The sequence below is a fragment of the Pempheris klunzingeri genome, chromosome 9 (assembly GCF_042242105.1).
Source record: "Pempheris klunzingeri isolate RE-2024b chromosome 9, fPemKlu1.hap1, whole genome shotgun sequence".
Classification (NCBI taxonomy): domain Eukaryota; kingdom Metazoa; phylum Chordata; class Actinopteri; order Acropomatiformes; family Pempheridae; genus Pempheris; species Pempheris klunzingeri.
The window spans coordinates 14,684,025-14,701,619 of NC_092020.1; positions in this window are offsets into that span (position 1 = coordinate 14,684,025).

The window sequence follows — 17,595 nt, forward strand, 5'->3', positions numbered from 1 at the left end:
TCTTGTCAACAGACTGAGGACCAACTGCTACTGCTTGCTTTTGTTTTTTTTGTTTTCCATTGTTTGCCATCAAATAGTTTCAAAGTCCCTCCATCCTCCACTCACCCTCCTCTTGCTTGTTTGATTAGATTTGGATGGTTTTTTCATACAAAACTCTAACTTATGTCTCCATATGTGCAGTAATAATTCAGAAACATTTAAATCTTTTCAGAATACCTTAAAGACTCGATTTGAAGGTATACCCTCCTTTGCAAAATCCATGTCTCCGTCGATATACACATGTTATCTGCTCCAATCAGATCTCATAATAGAAATCAATCAAGCGCCTAAGCTTTCACCTAAGGTCACCTCTTCAGTATATTACTGAAAGCCCCAGCATGTAGAACACTTATCTTAATATATCTCTGTCCAGTTAATTCAAAAGCACAGTGTAAGGACTGTAGAAACAGACCATGATGATGAAAATTAATTCAGTTTGTCCCTGAATTGGATATGAATATTACAATTGGGCTACATTCCTTTGGTTTCTTTTTCTGTTATATTATTCTCCTGAGGGTTTGTTTAGTATTGGGCAATCTTAAATTCCACATCTGCAAGACTAAACTGATTTGCCCACCCGGTCTTGTTGCTACCCATAGGTTAGTAACCGCAGTATGAAGCACACACTGATCTAAACACTGAGAAAGTCAGCACCACGTGTTCAGAGTATGATGCAATACACCACCTCAAAGTTGTCAGGTTTCCTAATCTGATTCTGGCTTGCAAGGCCCAAAGAAACATGTGGATTACATTATAATATTGAACTAAATAAACAACAGTATGATGGCAATGAACAGATATTCACGAGAGTAACATATATGTTTTTATTAAGTAATAAAAACAGTGATAATTTAGAATCACAGTTAAGGTGGCACAGTACTACCTTTTGAGCTGAAGTTGAATTCTGATAAAGAATCTTATGATATAGATTGATATGATATAGATACATTATATAGAGTCGTATTATGAACCCTTTTCAGTATTCAACAAGACCTAAATCACTTGAAATAAAATGCATTACTTTAAAGTAGGATCTTCAGTCTCACTCTTTAGATTTATTCCAGAGAATTTGACATGTTGGCTGAAAAACGCTTCCCAATATTCTACATTTGAGTCACATTCAATGATGTATTGCAATCGTTACTGGATTGCTAATTGGTATGCCATCACAGTACATCACAATCATAATTCATACAGGCCTACTGCAAAATAATGAATAAGTGAATAATGAGTTAGCAACATTTTAGTCCATTTAACCAAGTACGTAGAATGTACAATATAAAGTATGAAGTATGAAACACTTTTTTCATGGTTCTAGCAATGAACGTTTCATGTTTCCATGCTGAATGAATTAGAATATTCAATATCCAGCATCGCTTACTTATTTCCCTTTATAAACCCAGGCACACCAAAAGCAGATGGAGACCAAGACAGGCAGCTTTCAATTTGGATTTTGTGCAATCAGTCTAGAACAAAATAATACAGAAAGCGTTGATGGGATTGGAGGCTTTTTAGTGCAGAGGTCCGAGCAAGAACCTCAGAAACTGTGATAAAAGTATGCAAACAAAGCACTTAAATATGGATCCATCCAGTTTGATTTTGTTCAGCTTGTCCAGCTTACTTCATCTTAGCAGTTTGGATTTTCATACGAATCACATGCTTCACATGTACGCCTCTTCATGATGATGTCATCGTATCATAAATTATCAAGAGAGGGTGCTGTTGCACTGCAGAGAACATACCAAACCACACTACCCTCCGTTAACGGCAAATCAAAGATCTCCAATACCACTACTGTTCATAATAAATGTCAACCAGCATTAAGAATGCCAAGGACAAATACTTGAGCTAATAACCCTGCATAATTATTGAGACATGATGATGAAATGTTGGGAAATTGGATGTTAAGGCGTCTCCTTCTCTTACTTTAAAATCAGCATCTTGCTGAGTTTTAAGGGAAGCATGGAGCTCAATGAGGAAGATGAGCTATGACTTGAGAAATGATTTGTCAGGGATTTTGGCATGACAAAGAATCGAACAATCTCTCATAATTGTATGACAAATGTAGACAGATTGTTCTATTTTTGAGCCCTGCTTCTACCCTATTTTGATATTTTTTTAGAGTGAGGGAGCAGCTCTCCCTCTTATTTCTTTCTTTTTTTCGTGACAGTGAACAAAGATGGAAAGTGATGAGAGAAAGATGCAACAGCACAGCATGAGTTGCAAACATTGTGCTCTATTGATTGTTGGTTGTGAAGACATACCATACCAGGTTGCTTTGTTATATAATATATATGTTTTGGATTCAAGAGGAATACAGGTTTTCATAGATTAATGTAATTGCATTACATAGATAACACAGACTAGATGTTATTACGTGTTATAGGCACAGGATTTTGGATCTTACTGAATTCTTACTTTCTCCTGCCAGATAAATGATAACGCTGCATAATTGTTTGCTGTCAAAATACAATCTCAGAACTTCAGGACAGATCAGTTGGCCTGGTGCTCACTGGAGAATGGCTGAAAAAAAGGATTTGGATTGTTTATTTGTCAAAACACAGTGTTCTAAGAAAGACTAAGAATAAAAAAGAAAAAAAAAACAGCATGGAAGGGATTATCTCCACCACGGGGACAAAAGACAAGATGGATCCCTCTACAAGTGCCACAACGAACTGTCAACTTAGAATAAGATTGCCTCGTCAGGCCTGCTTAAATAAGCCTGTTAACATGGCACTTTTGACATCTTGCAATGGAGTGCCATATCAGGCAAAATGCTGTGTCTTCTCTTCCCAGATGATTGCAAATTGATTTTACACTGCAACAATCTTTTTGCCAAGTGACTGACTTCAGAGGGAGACAGAGATTTAAAATATCACACAGGTATCAGAACTGTACCGAACCACAGAGATGTGTGTTCCTGTTCATTTAACAATCCAGGTGAACTTGAAAAATCACCTGCTTGAGCAACTACACTACAAACTATAGCCTTTAAGTGACACTGACGGTGATGAAGTGGTTAGCCGAGCTTTCATGAGTCCAGCACTGATACAAAGAATGACAGTTGCTTTTCACATCTGATCAAAGGCAGCAGACAAGTGCTGTAGAATGTTTCTCCCTCCATCCTCCCCCCAAACCCTGTCTCTATCTAATGATAGTTGAATACATTGTCATCTCATTATCTTTGAAGAGGGGAAAGATCCCTCCCGTATGAGTGGGCACTGTGTCTCTTGCCATCAGATGGGCCCTAAGATTGGTGAAGCGCATTCTCATCTCATTATGTTGAGTGAGAGATATCAGACACATCCCATCTGCTTAACACACACATGCCGCCATGCCTCTGCCATACAAGCTGGTACAGAAATACTGTGAGCGCTTTATCTGTGACTCTATAACTCAGCTATGAGACTGGTATTCTAAGTAGGTTCAGATTCTGCTACTAACTAAATTACTGCATGATTAAATATCAGTATCTGCTTTGAACTGAATGAATACATGCAAGGCTGGTTTTTACAGTGGTAACCATCAAAGAGACTGCGACTCTTTGACATGCATCTAGTCTGCATCTCATACTCATTCACTGTGTAGTTTACATCTTAATGGTTTTAAACTAGTACACAAAATCCATTTACCACAAGCAACTGGCTGCAAGGTTTTTTGTAGTTCTTTCTGACAAATGAAAAGAGAAGATGATCTGCAGTCCCACCCAATTTCCAATTTGCAAACCCTCTCTGAAGTAAAGAAACAGCGCGTAAAAAAAAAAAAAGGAACACATGACAGAATCACACAATCTGATGCAACAGCAGCAGCAGCAGCACAAACCTCAAACATGGTCCGGAATGAATATTATGAATACTATCAGCCTTATATACAGTAGTTCATATATGCTTTTGTCATGTTTCAGTGTTTCATGTTTCTGTTTTTTCAGACACAGAGCACAATTAGATTTTGGGGATCTCTTTGGTACCAGTGTGACTATTCCATATGAATGAATAGAACTCAAACAATAACAAAAGCCAACAATAACTTGTGACAGAAATGCCAAATTGGTCCCACTTTCTCTTGACTGGCTTTAACAGATGTCATGGGCCGATTGCCAAAACATCTTATCGTGGACACAGTACAGTGAAACCACAACGCTGATCTACATGATGGATGTCAGATCAAAATGAATCCAGCCATGGTTTTACCAGCTTTGAATTCATGCATGGGGAAGCCTGTCAGGGGCGAGAGATGATGTGGACACTGGCTCTCACTGTTTGTCAAGATTTTACATCCCTCCCCCTCGCTACTCGTTTGAAGCTAGTCATCTGCTGTCTCGCAGCCTGCTGCCAATACGCCTGAGAATCTAGATTCAACATTTGTGGACTTCTTACAGGAATGAATGCAATTAGACTGTTTTGTGGGTGTAAAGCATCTCTTTGCATACACCACGCAATCTATCATTTTAATGGGCCTCAGCTTTCCCAGGGAGCACGCTTTAATTTGGTAACTACACTTGTCTATTCCTTATTTTACATGTCTAATTCAGACAGTAAACTAGTGATTGATCAATGGCACATTTTTTCACAGCAGTTTTGCCTCTTTGGAAGATTGAGTGGAATAAAGAAATAAAGTAGACATTTGAAAGTTGAGCATGAAATGATATTTCAACATCAAATAGAATAAAGAGAAAGCTTCAAAAAGATCACCTACGCAAACAGCCCATTTCTTTAAATGAGATCTGTTTGTCTTCTGACTGATAAAACTGTGATGACAAAGTTGCTCTGGTCCAACTTACTTTCTAAGCCTTTACAGCATCCATAATCCAGAGAACACCACGTCTACTTCAATAACACAAACTCTTACTCCATGAAGGACACAGATAATAGACATTTTACTGCTTCTTTTTTTCAACTAAATCTTTGCAAAGGGAGGAAAAAAAACATCTAGTGTTGCTTGTGTGCCACTATTGCGTCTGCTACGCCTCTTACCCCATAGGACCTTTCTCTCCGCACATTACCGCTGCCCCTGCTACGCCCGCTTACGAATTGCCTCCAGAACTAAATCACTTCCTTTGTCAGACACGACTGCCTTTCTTTCCCAGACCCATTGCTTACCGCTATTGTTAGTGAAGATGAACAGCCCACGACAATTAAAGGTGTGGACCATTACTTCTGTTGGAAGGAAGGTTAGGCCTCATGCTCTACAGCCTGAGAAAGTACACTGCCGTATCTGCATCTGTCATCCAGAGCCATAATCGAGAGTCATGGGATGGATGAAAAGCCAACAAATGTCCACTGCCCTGCAGACTATGGTTCAGGGTTATGCAGACATGTCGGCGGTCTGGAGGATGCAGTGTGAGGATATTATGGAAACATAATGACACTAAGTTAGAGAAATGTAGCCTACTGCAAATACAGAGAAAAACAAATCCAGTGCAACACAATGGAAATGTCCAGGGCACAAAAAAACCTGATAAATATGTCTTGTACCCTGTCGATTCAAAAATTACCTACAGCTAACATTTTTAGATTTTACATTCTGATAATTCTGGCAATTCTAATTTTGCAGCTGTTAGGTGTGTGTGTGTGTGTCTGTCTGTCTGTACTAGTACAGAAAAGGGTCAGCAGAGGGTGGTCTGAGCTTAGCTATGTCAGTGCACAATACTAAAATGATTCCAGCCTAGTTCTTGTTAAGGGCAACAGCAGAGCACACGCACGTTGAGTGATGGGCAGACAACGATCTAAACAGTACAGGTAAGAGTAGATTTTAAGTGGCTGCTATGGTGAAACAATACACCATAAACTTGTTTTGGCCATAAATAACACTATGAATTTAAAGCTAGGATATGTGCATGTGCTTGGAGCAGTAGTGATTAGCATTAGTGGCCCTTGAGCTAATATATGTCAGGTAGGTAAGTGTTAGTGCCAAAGACTCATTGTATTTACAATGGGCAACAGATCTACACACTCTTTCTCCCACTGTTTACTGTACGCTGCCACTGAATATGCGCAGGAGTGATTATCTCATGATACCTCTAATAATATCCTCATAGCTTAAAAATATACAATCTCAAACGTGATAATTAACCATGTTTATAGTAAGACAGACATCTCTTATAATGGTGGTATAAGAGAAAATGCTTTTTGGAGAGAATTGTCATTGCAATACCACAAGTGGCCACTGGGGAACTGGCGAGGCTGAGAGGCAACATCATATCTTTATCTAGATCTTTTGGATTCACTTCACACTTAACAAAATAGCATAATGAATTCACAGTGTTAACTGTTAGCATAAATGGTCATTTAGGGTACATTTAGTCCAGTAAATTGTTTTGTTACTGTGGTAAATGGGCTGTAATTATATAGCATCTTACTAGCCATTCACCCATTCACACATCATTCATACAGGAGGTATTTAAGTAGGAGGAGACTCTTCACATAGATTCACACTCTGAAGCAGGCTTTGGGAGCAAGTTGGTGGATGACCCGTTCTACCTCTGAGCCACAGCCGCCCACTGTGGTCAGTATGATCGATGTTTGTTCAGTGTTAATTTCACTGTGACCTAAAAACCATGTTTTATGTATTTTTGACCATGTCAAAACTAAAAATATTGCCAGTAGACAGGCAGTAAGTAAGCAGAGTTACACCTGTTTGCCTCTAGAGCAGCGGTCCCCATCCACCGGGCCACGTGGTACCGGGCCGCACAGAAAAAAAAAAAAAAAAATGTATTGATGATCAGTCTGAAAGATATTTTATTTTGAAAAATGACCGGATTCTCTCCCAATCACATCCGTCTGTGCGTCTGTGTCTCTTGACACAGGTGAAGACAGGTCAAGACGCTCGTCTCGGTCACGTGATATGTTACCCCAGGTAAGCCCTCAAGCTAGCAAAAATGAGTTAAAAACAAACGTCTTTGGGAAGCTTCTCTGGAAAGGGGAAAGGCCCAATGAGGAGACAGAAGAAGAAGAGCCTACGGCTTCCAAGAAAAAGAAAGCTGCAACTTAAAATACGGATTTATCGCCACAGGTGATTCTCCCGCTAAAAATCAAGATCAAAAATCAAGATCAAGGCAGAATATCCTGAGATCGCCACAAAAGCACTGAAAACCCTGCTTCCCATTCCAACATCATATCTTTGTGAATTGGAGTTTTCTGCAGTGACAGCGACCAAAACAAAGTTACGGAATAGACTGGACCTAAGGAGCACTTCCGGTGTCATAGTCTCCCATCACCGCTAGATGGGACCGGCTCGTTGCGGAGAAACAAGCTCAGGGCTCCCACTAATTCAGCGTAATGGTGAGTTGTATTTTTATGCACGTATATTTATTTTTTTTGCCCGTCGTATCATTTTATTTCGTCGTATTTATCCCCCACACCTTGAAGGCCGGTTCGTGATTGTCTTACATGAAACCGGTCCGTGGCTCAGAAAAGGTTGGGGACCGCTGCTCTAGAGAACAAATACCAATTAGTAGAGAACGCTAGAAAGCACATTACATGGAAACTGCTTATAGTAATGACTGTTACATTTATCAATCAGAAAGCTTGGTACAGAATTATTCCTATACAAATGCTGCTTAAACAAATTGCTAAAGGTAGTATATCAGCTTAGAGTGCTAACTTTGGGCCTTGACAACATCTGGAAAAAAATAATAATAAAACGATGGTGTTTCTGCATGTGAATATTTTTCCTTCTCCCAATATACTTTGCCAAGTGGTAACTCCTGCTGGCTACCTGAGGCTGGTGCGGTGTGCACATTGAAATCATAACAGGAAAAAGAAAATTGATGAGATGCAACAATGAAAGTTGGTGTTCCCCAGGAAACAGTCATAGCTGCTGGTTATAAAGAAAGAAAACAAATTTGCAGGGAGAAAAGTCGCTCTCATCATGTGGATGTGTCCGGTCATGTAAAGTGTAGCATAGTAGAAATACAAATGTATTAGAAATTCGTAATCTGCATGAGAAATAAAGAAAATATTATTAAGTTAATCTGGCTAGTTTATAATCATCTGTTTATAGTGTCCCAGACAGATGTGATCACTATCAGCGGTAACTCCTGACTTTAAATCTGGACCAAGTCTTTCATTCTGAGCATGTAACATAACTAGTTGGGCAACAAAACATTACTTAACAAAGTGTTACAGTAATGTAATTATTTTTTTAAAAAATTAATAGTTCAAGGGATAATTTAAATGTAATAACAACAGCTACTAATCATAGTAAAGCTTTGTTGTTTTAACAATTTAGGGTTCACTTGTTCACTGTCTTACCAGCTGTTGGATGGATGGTTGAAATCAGCTTCGTCCCTGTGTGTTCAGTGACTGGTCTGGGATCTGTTAGCTTGCCACAAAGGATGTAGGTGTGGGAAGGCAGCTAGCCTCAAGTAAAAGAGGAGAAACACGACACCCAGTGACCCCTAATCGTTGTAATTTATGCTACATGTGTCCAATAGCTGGCTTGATAACTTATAGGAGATACATGAGTTTTGTTCATAGTTAGGAGGTGTTTGAACCCTGCAGCTTCATTGTGAGGGTGGGATTTCTAGTGCTGTTAAGCTGATAATGGCCAGTTTAACTATTGGCCAGCTGCTTGTTAAACCATAATGTCTTTTTTATTTCTCTACAAGAATACAGAAGGTGCAATGTGTGGGTGTGCAGCCTTTGGAGTTGTTTAAAAGCAGCTTTGACAGTGCTAGGCTGGGTAAAAAAAAAAAGAAGTAACAAGCTGTTGAGTGATTAGTAAAGTAGCAGTTTTCAGTGACTAATATGTAATAAATAACTGATCAAAGTTGTCACGTAACATCCAAAACAATGGTTGCAAATTTGTTTTGCTGGCGTGTAGGACTTGCAGCATTTCTGTATTTTCTTGGGCTTTTCCTTATCTGCAGTTGGTCTCTTTATGTGTTTTTTGATTTTTGTTTTCTTCAGCTGCAGTACATCGTGCTCTCTCTTAGCCCACCATAAAATAAGGCTATAGGGATGAATATGTTATGAAATGTTAACACATAAATCTTACGTATTTACCCCACTATATCCACAATGTATTATTGTCAAAATAATATGTGATAATTGCAGTGAAACAGGCTCCATCGTCACTGGTTCACTCTATATATTGCTTTCTCTTTGTTTATTCTGTCTGTGTTCAAATACAATTGCCTGTGAAATGTGCACGACTGCTTTAAGGCACACAGATAGATCTTCAACCAAAACAAAAAAAACAAGAGAGGATATCATAGTTATATCAAGGTTTTGCTATTGAAAGATTATTTTCTCTCATAATATCAGTTCAAGAGCCACACCACACACCACACACCACACACCACACCACAACAAATCAAATCAATGAATAATGTAAAAAGTGGTAAATATTAATGAACCCAAACAATGTAATGTAATTAATAGATTGGTTACTGTAGTTTTAACAAATGTTGTGATATTTAAGATAATAGAAGTAATGTTTGCTCAATACAAAAAAGCAACTGCTTTAGCTTAGTCTTAGTTTCTCTGAAGTATACTAACTAGAACACCAGGCACATGAACAATGAGTTAGCTGTTTAATTCACTGACAAAATGACTGGCCTGTTTATTGTTTAGCTTCCTAATTTACACATTCGTGCCAAATCATCTCTTTAAGGTAATGGTAAAAGTCGACAATAAAATACTGCTCATCTTAGAATATGCTGCAGTTCAGTTGCTTTTTTTCCTGGCATCATCTTTGGTACCCGCCTGTTGTGTTTTTGCGCATCACTTCCCAGACATTGTGCTTTTGATGATGAGTGTTGTAATAGTTGTAAAAGCTGGTGTTGTTGTCTTTTCTTCCAACCATAATGGCCAAAGCTGTTCTTTTGCCACCCTATCCTCTTCTCCGTCTGTTTATAGTAAAATAAATATCCATAAAAATAAAACATATTACTTCCTGTACAGCAAGGGGGCTTTCTCAGGAAAGTCACGAGTGATTAGAATCACAAAAAAATTCATTAATCTAAAAACGTAACAGATTTCTTTAATCTTTCAAATCCGTCATATGTATCGTGCAGCAAACAATACAGACATAACACTATACATGCACAGGGATGAAATGACATTAGGAGAACATGACAAAAAAGTGAAAGTAATAATAATGTACAAGTACAATGCAGTGATATAGCAAAACTGAACACCTCTGCTACTACGTTTCAGCTGTAGGCAGTAGTCTTAACTACCTACAGACTGGATCTGAACAGGGACACACCAGGGTTGATTTAATCAATTTTTAGAACATTTTGTTTCTTGCTTAACCCCAGGCAATCAGCATCACACAGGCAAAACCCACATGGCAGCCATATTGCCAGGAGGATTGCCCACGGTGGACAAAAGCTGAACCTTTCTTATCCTCCTATAGCCTTGCGTCTGAATCTGATAGCATATGCATGCAGATAACAACTTGAAAAGATTAATTCCCATCTTACTACACAGGAAAATCTCTTGTACTTAGAGTAGTTGTAGAAGTCTTTTGTAACATTGCCTTTAGCTTGGTAAAGAGCTTTCCCTTAAAATTCATCCTGAGGCTCATGCCTGATTCCCCTGTTTGACATACAGAAGTGTTATTATTATTTAAGTTGAGTCTGTATTTTGTTATAGAATGGAGTTGGAAGGACTATTAACACATCCTACATCAAGTTACCAGCTAAGGCTGTGTTGGGTAAATTAAATACTAAGATACTGACCTTATAAATAGTGGGTTTTTATACCTGATCATGACATAACTTAACATTTCCCCTGCCTGCCCTTAAGCACATCACATTTTATCAAGTGAAAGTGTGAGTTGGCTTTTAATGACTATAATCTCAGTTGTCAAAATCACCATTTGCCATATTTTTTCTAAAATGGAAAAGTAGGCACAAGTCAATATGTCATTGCATGCAAAGTAGCACCACATGCAGTCTTTGAAAAATTATTTTTTGGTGTTTTTTATCCTAAATATTAATGCAAAAATAAAACAAAAACAAACAAATAAAATACAAATGTGAATGTAGTGTTTGGCAAAGGTGCTGTATTTTTTTTATATATTGAGTCTCCCCCTTTTCCTCTCCTTCACTGTACTGTATGCCTTATGTCCTTCACAGCATAGGAAACCATGCATAAAGACCAGGCTTCCCAGCATGCCTCAGGCTTTCCAACATAGCTGCCAGCAGGATGCAACACTACGAAAGGTGCTGCCTCTTTAAGTCTCCTGTGTGGCATTTTAAGCAATGGTAATCTGCCGCAGTGCAGACAATAAATTCCACTGCATAACTAAGCGTCGCCATGACATCGTACCTGGATGGAATATCATATGGGCAGATGGAGGGATAGGTGGATGGAGGCCATGCCCCTTGCAGAATAAATATGTGTTCCCAGTGTTGACACAAAAGGGACAAAATCAGACAGCTAGTCGCAGTCACTTGTCTATGTGTTGCATTAGAGTAAAAAAAGAGGAACGTGTATTAATTATTTCCCCTAGCTTAGTGCCGGTTTGGTCAGCATGCGATTCATCTGTTCAGCGCAACAATGGAGCTCAATGCTATGACAAATCTGAAGGCCTGGGCTGTCTTCCCAGTTCCCAAAAGCTTAATAGTGTGCCATGTGGAATGATGTAATGCTAAAACACTGCAAAACTTGAGTGCTCACCAGCTTTAGTGAGGGCAGGGGAAAAAGGGAGAGACAGACTGGAGAGTGAGAGAGGGAGAGAGACAGAAGGAGACTCAAAGGGCCTGATTACTGCATATCATCTAGAATACAACTTGTACCACACAAATCTCTCGTGAGATCCCCATACTGTTGGAGGATGATAACAGAAATGAAAAGCTAGTTTGTGTTGAGGCTCTCTTAACGCAGCCGCCTCGCAGTGTTGAGGAAAGTGATCTTCGAATGTTCACTGCATGACTTAGACAGCGACTCTGCAGTTATTTGACAAACTGAAAGCCATTTCAGGCTGTCATAAGCAAAATTATTTGGAACACCCTGTAGCAAGGACCTATAATCCCCAACAAAGAAACGTTATTATTCACAACAGTGTGAAAAGAGACACACCAAAGCTGCCCTGCTCTAAGTGTGGGTTTGCTATGGGGTTTTGATAATTTTTTCTCATTTTGAAAGATATTAGACTGGCTTTTTATTCGTTTTACTTCTTTTAAGTACAGAAGATTAAAGGGTGGTACTCGATAGCAAGCGAAGAAACACTTGATAGAACAGCTCTTTGTATAGATATTGGTTCTTATATAAAGGAAACCGGTCAATGCAAATTTACATGTGACGGCGTGCTGACAAATGGAATGAGAAATACTAAATTAGATGCAATGATATATGGAGATTATTGCTCTATTGTTCTAATCCATTTGTATGATCCCCTCCCCATAAATACAAACCTCAGAGTGCAGTACCAATATTTTTTTGAGGTACTACTACACTACCTGAATGCAGCATTGCCTAAAACATAATTTGTTGGGACAAACAGTAAACGTGAGATATTATATCGCAATGAGTGATTTAAAAAAATGTGGCACTGCTTACAATTTCTAAATTTAAAAAATACCTTGTTCAAAATTGAGGCCAATCATCTGCATCAGGTTAATGAATTTCTACAAACATTGGTGATGTATTACAAGAATGACATTTTGTTCTAAGAAGTTCATATACTGCACCCCACATCACTGCAGCATTTAAATCACTTGAAATGAAAATCTGATATGATTATTTTTATCTACCACTGCAGTCTGTGGGCATATTTCAGTCTTATCTCACACTGAGCAAAATATGCACAAGGAATACATATCAGATCTCAATCAGAGAATTGCTGGCAATAACCATAGTAAGCTAGTTTTTATTACATTACCAACCAAATTGCATTATATCATTAGGCAACATAATTGCAGTCTGTATTTTAAATCATGATTTAGAGAGAAACATTAGATCTGAAGCGTAATGAGGACTGATTCTTTAAAGGTCTCGTAAGAGTAGTTTCTTCATGGTAAGTCTTTATTATTGCTTGGTACAGAAATCAATTACAGTTTTATAGAGATTCGTGATCCCTTATGGGGAATTCAGCAAGGAACAGTTAGTATTTTTACAGGTCTGCAAGATTTAGAGAAAATGTTCACTAGTGGCATGTTCAAGGGGTTTCAAAACCACATGCATGCTGGGAAAACTAACAACAATAATAATAATAACAATAATAGAGAAAACACACACAATCACTTCAGTTTCATCCAACAGCACATATTGAAATATTTTTTTAGTGGGTTTTGGTGGATGTATGACAAACTTGGTATCCAACATTCATGGTCGATTTTCAATTTCAATTCAGATCCCAGACCAATTTGTTGCAGCCCGTAGAAACACGCTCTTTACTATGCATGGCGTTCTAATACCCTTGGCCCTTTTTGGACAAAAGGCAGAGCAGGAAGCCAGGGGCATTTCATTTCATGCTCTGCCTCCTCAACCCCAGATGTTCACCTCGAAAACATCTCCACTGATACAGGTAGGAGCTTAATGGCCTGCAAATTGCCCCGAGCTCAGGTAATGAAATGCAACCTCTGTATAATTTTAATTGAGAACTCTGGATGGAAATCAAATGATAATGTGCTTCATGCATGGAAAGTTTTCAAGTAACGGTGAAATTTGTGTCCGGTGTGTAAGTGCAGCTTGGGCTAAAGTAAATGGCTTTTTCCTTTTGAGCCTCTCTTCATTTTAATTGTGGATCGCATGGTGTAATAAATGGGTTGGTCATGACTTAGCATCTGGTAAATGAAGCAGAGGATGTACACACCTCTGAATGCACAACGGTGCTCCATATTTACAATTCAATCCGACAGGGTGCCTATTAGAAGCCATAAAGCTGCTCAACTGTTAGATAAGATACCCTCAATAACCCCAATCCCTCCCCCTCACACACTCACACACGCACACGCACACGCACACACACACACACACACACACACACACACACACACACACACACACACGCTCTCTCTGTTCCAAACATTGTTCAGTCGACATGTCTTCATTCAAGTTATATGCTTTCTCTGTGTTGGATATTTGTAGTACGTGATTAGGACCAGCACAGAACAGTTCCCTTATATGTAACCACCCAAATCATCAATTGGTTCAACAGGGTTGCAGTTCACATCAACCAACACAGCTGACACTTGAGGAATGGAAGATAGGAAGACAGAGGCTTGAGTGTCCCAGAGGTGCTGGGATCATAGTTTGATTTAAGCATCTTGCAAAATATTATTAGGGAAGACATGTTGGGACAAAGGAGGAAGCTTTTGATAGACAAAACAACCTTGACAATATTTCATATAACCAATTATTGTTCCTGTATGGGGGGTAGTCACCACCATGTGAAAAGATGTCACAAAAACATGAACTGCTGCTCAAATGAGCATTAATTGTTGTTTTGTGGCCCGCTGGCAGCACAACATCTGTAAACATAATGCACAAATATTTTTCATTCTATGGCAAACATGGTAGCAAACTGTTGCCTGTTTACACATCCAGCAGACATGTAGCATTAGCATTTATTTGGAGTTATGCTGTAGGTGACCTTACAAATATAAGTCCTATATTTGCTTTCCTTTCACCTCTATTTTGGTCTCCACCAACTCCTGAGAGAAAAAGGTGTTTTTTTTTAGCTGCTAAATACTTCACTATGTTCACATGCTAGTCACTAACTTTGTCTGTCTGCTGTTTGTTTTTGGGGTGGGTACATAGGCGGTTTATGACACATACACATAAAACCCAAAATACGAGTTGTGAGCTGTTAAGATGAAACAATGAGGTGAAATATGTCAGAATGCTCTGTAGAGTTGAGGGGAACTGCAGTGACAGGTGATAATTCTGTGTGCCATTTAACACCTATTGTGTGACACATGATAATCTATTCCATTGTTAATATTCAAAAATATTCAGAAGTGCAACTTTAGCAACATCATTATTACCAGCTTTTATTCAGTGAGTATGAGAATTTCATTCTATTCTGAGTAGTAGTAAAACCATATTTACACCACAAGTTTGCTGACCGAAAGTTGGTCACAGACAACAGGTGTCAGCAATGCAGGACGCCGCAGCAGCACTCCACTGTGGGACCGGCTTGGAGGACTCAAGGCAAACCAGATGTTGTCAAACTGTCAAACGAACCCCTGCCATTCCAGCAAAAATAGTATTTGAACCAATACTTTGGTGACAGTGACATGATTAAAAACAAGGTGAAGATGTTAAGATATAGTACAAGTGTTTGAAATACTACCGAGAGCCAGGCTTGTGAACAGTTTACCAAAAAGCAATTTATATACAGCAAATTAAATGACGCCTTGGCTGTGTCATTTGACATGAGGTGCAGAAGTGCAAACTCACTGAAGTACTGGTATCATCTCCAGACACTACTGCCTATTTGTCACTTGTCTCACCTCTCCCAGATGTTCACGAAAGTCCTAATGATGTGCACTCTCGCTCTACCTCTCACTTCAGACTACTTCACAAAGAAGGAGAAATTCGTACTCTGCCTGAAGTTGACTCTGAAGGATGTTGCACATATACACAAGCACACACATACATGCACACATAGATAGGTACACTTAGGGCATGGATGGACCGTATTCGAAAGCCTTCTGACAGGCAGCAGGTGACGGCGCCAGGGCCAGCTGCTCATGCCCCACCTCTGCTCAGCTGTCCGAGCCCAGAGCAGCCTTTGAACAGCCTATTACCCCGACACAGCACCGGGGGAAAGCAATCAGCTCCAGAGGTACACCGCTCTCACACCAGATGGTGTGGGAGATGAATCGAGCCATTATATTAGTGCTGGATAATTCCTCAGATGAAGCTAATTAAAAAGAAAAATAAGTGCTATCCTCCCTCTTCTTACCTCCTTTGCAATCTGAATGGAAACTCCACTGACACTCTTTCACTTAATGTAAAACTGGAGAGAAACAGGCCTTTTTTTTTTTTTTTTAGATACTTTCAACCACACATCAAGAAATGAAACATTTCTTTATGACATGAGATAGCCAGTTTTTAAAAAAACATCTGTTCTTCACAAAAAATTATTGACAGCACAATCTGATGCTTCTTTTTCAGACAATAAAGGATGCTGCTGGCAAAGTAGATACACTTTACAGACTGGAACTTGTGTATTTTAATTAAATTGAATAAGATCGTAATCTAATTGAGATCATGAGCTCATGATTGTTTTTATCCCAATGTGTTTATGATGCTTTGGGATTCAACACTGTAACTGCAAGACCAATTACATTATACGGAAGCGCTTTTATGAAGATATTTAGCACCTTATGAAAAATGAAATTCTTTTGAAATAAGAAACTTTCTACAGCCTCTTAATGGCGAAGATTTTACACTAACCTTTTTTTCATACACTGAATGTCAAAAGCTTGTACAAAATAGAGGCCCAGCACCTTCTTACATGCAACCTCCTTCTTTTAACAACTGTGGATGTAGCTAAAGTTCACATGACCAACTGTGAAATTAACTTTGTCCCTGCTACTGTTTGTAGTCACACCTTGAAAAATACAGCTGAAAAAGTATGTCAAAGAGCTCTGTAAATATGGTACCTGCATTGGCTTAAGCCCAAGCAGACAGAGACAGGCGACACCAGAATGTGAATCTCGGTTAGCTTTAAAGGATTTAGGTAAACTCTGAAACAGTGCTTATTGCTCTCTTATCCACTTTTGTGTTAATGAAAAGCATGTCCTGAATCTGTCAAGGGAGATTAGGTGAATATCATTACTATTGTCCTTTTGCCAATGTAGATTCACTGTATCCACAGGGATTATAGTCCAACCCATCCCAACGTGTATTACCTCTCTCTGCCAAGGAAACTTAAGGAAGGTTGAGCTGATGTTAGGACTGGAAATCATGTGTCACAGAAAATTCACACTGCATCAAATTCTGAGAGGTGAATCTTATTTTTGCCAGCACCACTGCAATCCATTCAATCAAAGTACTGAGCTTTAGATGGAAGACAGGACTCCCTGATGTCTGTGCATCGGTTTCAAACACAGCCATCCCTGAAACTGAGTCAGATTTTACATTCATCACAAGTTTAAATAATAGATCACTTTCTCAAAGATGATAGACATAGACTCATGCTCTATCATATTATGGTACATTTAACACCAATATCACTTCTTAATGTAATTAAAATTATTAATAGGGGATAAATCAACAATGCCTATTGTCTTGTAACAGAGAACCAATCAAGTCTCCAGTCAACAGACAATGAGACAGATTTCTAAAAGACATGTCTTATATTAAAACCTTTATTAAGGGATAACACATATGGTTTTTCATCTAGTCCATCAAGTAAATTGTCAGTATGTTGTTTCCTGTAAGCAAGATCCATCTAAAGTTCATCTGCCCACCTAACTGTTAAGCATTTTATGAGGCATACTATAAAATTTCACATTGATTTCCCAAATTGACGTCAGTTCCGCAAAACTGTGTATGTCGCAATACTCAGTGTGAAGCCAGCTTTTGTTAGTCTCTGGTGTGAAAAAGTTTTCAAGCAACTCCAAAAATAAGGTGTGCAGGTTTTTCCAAA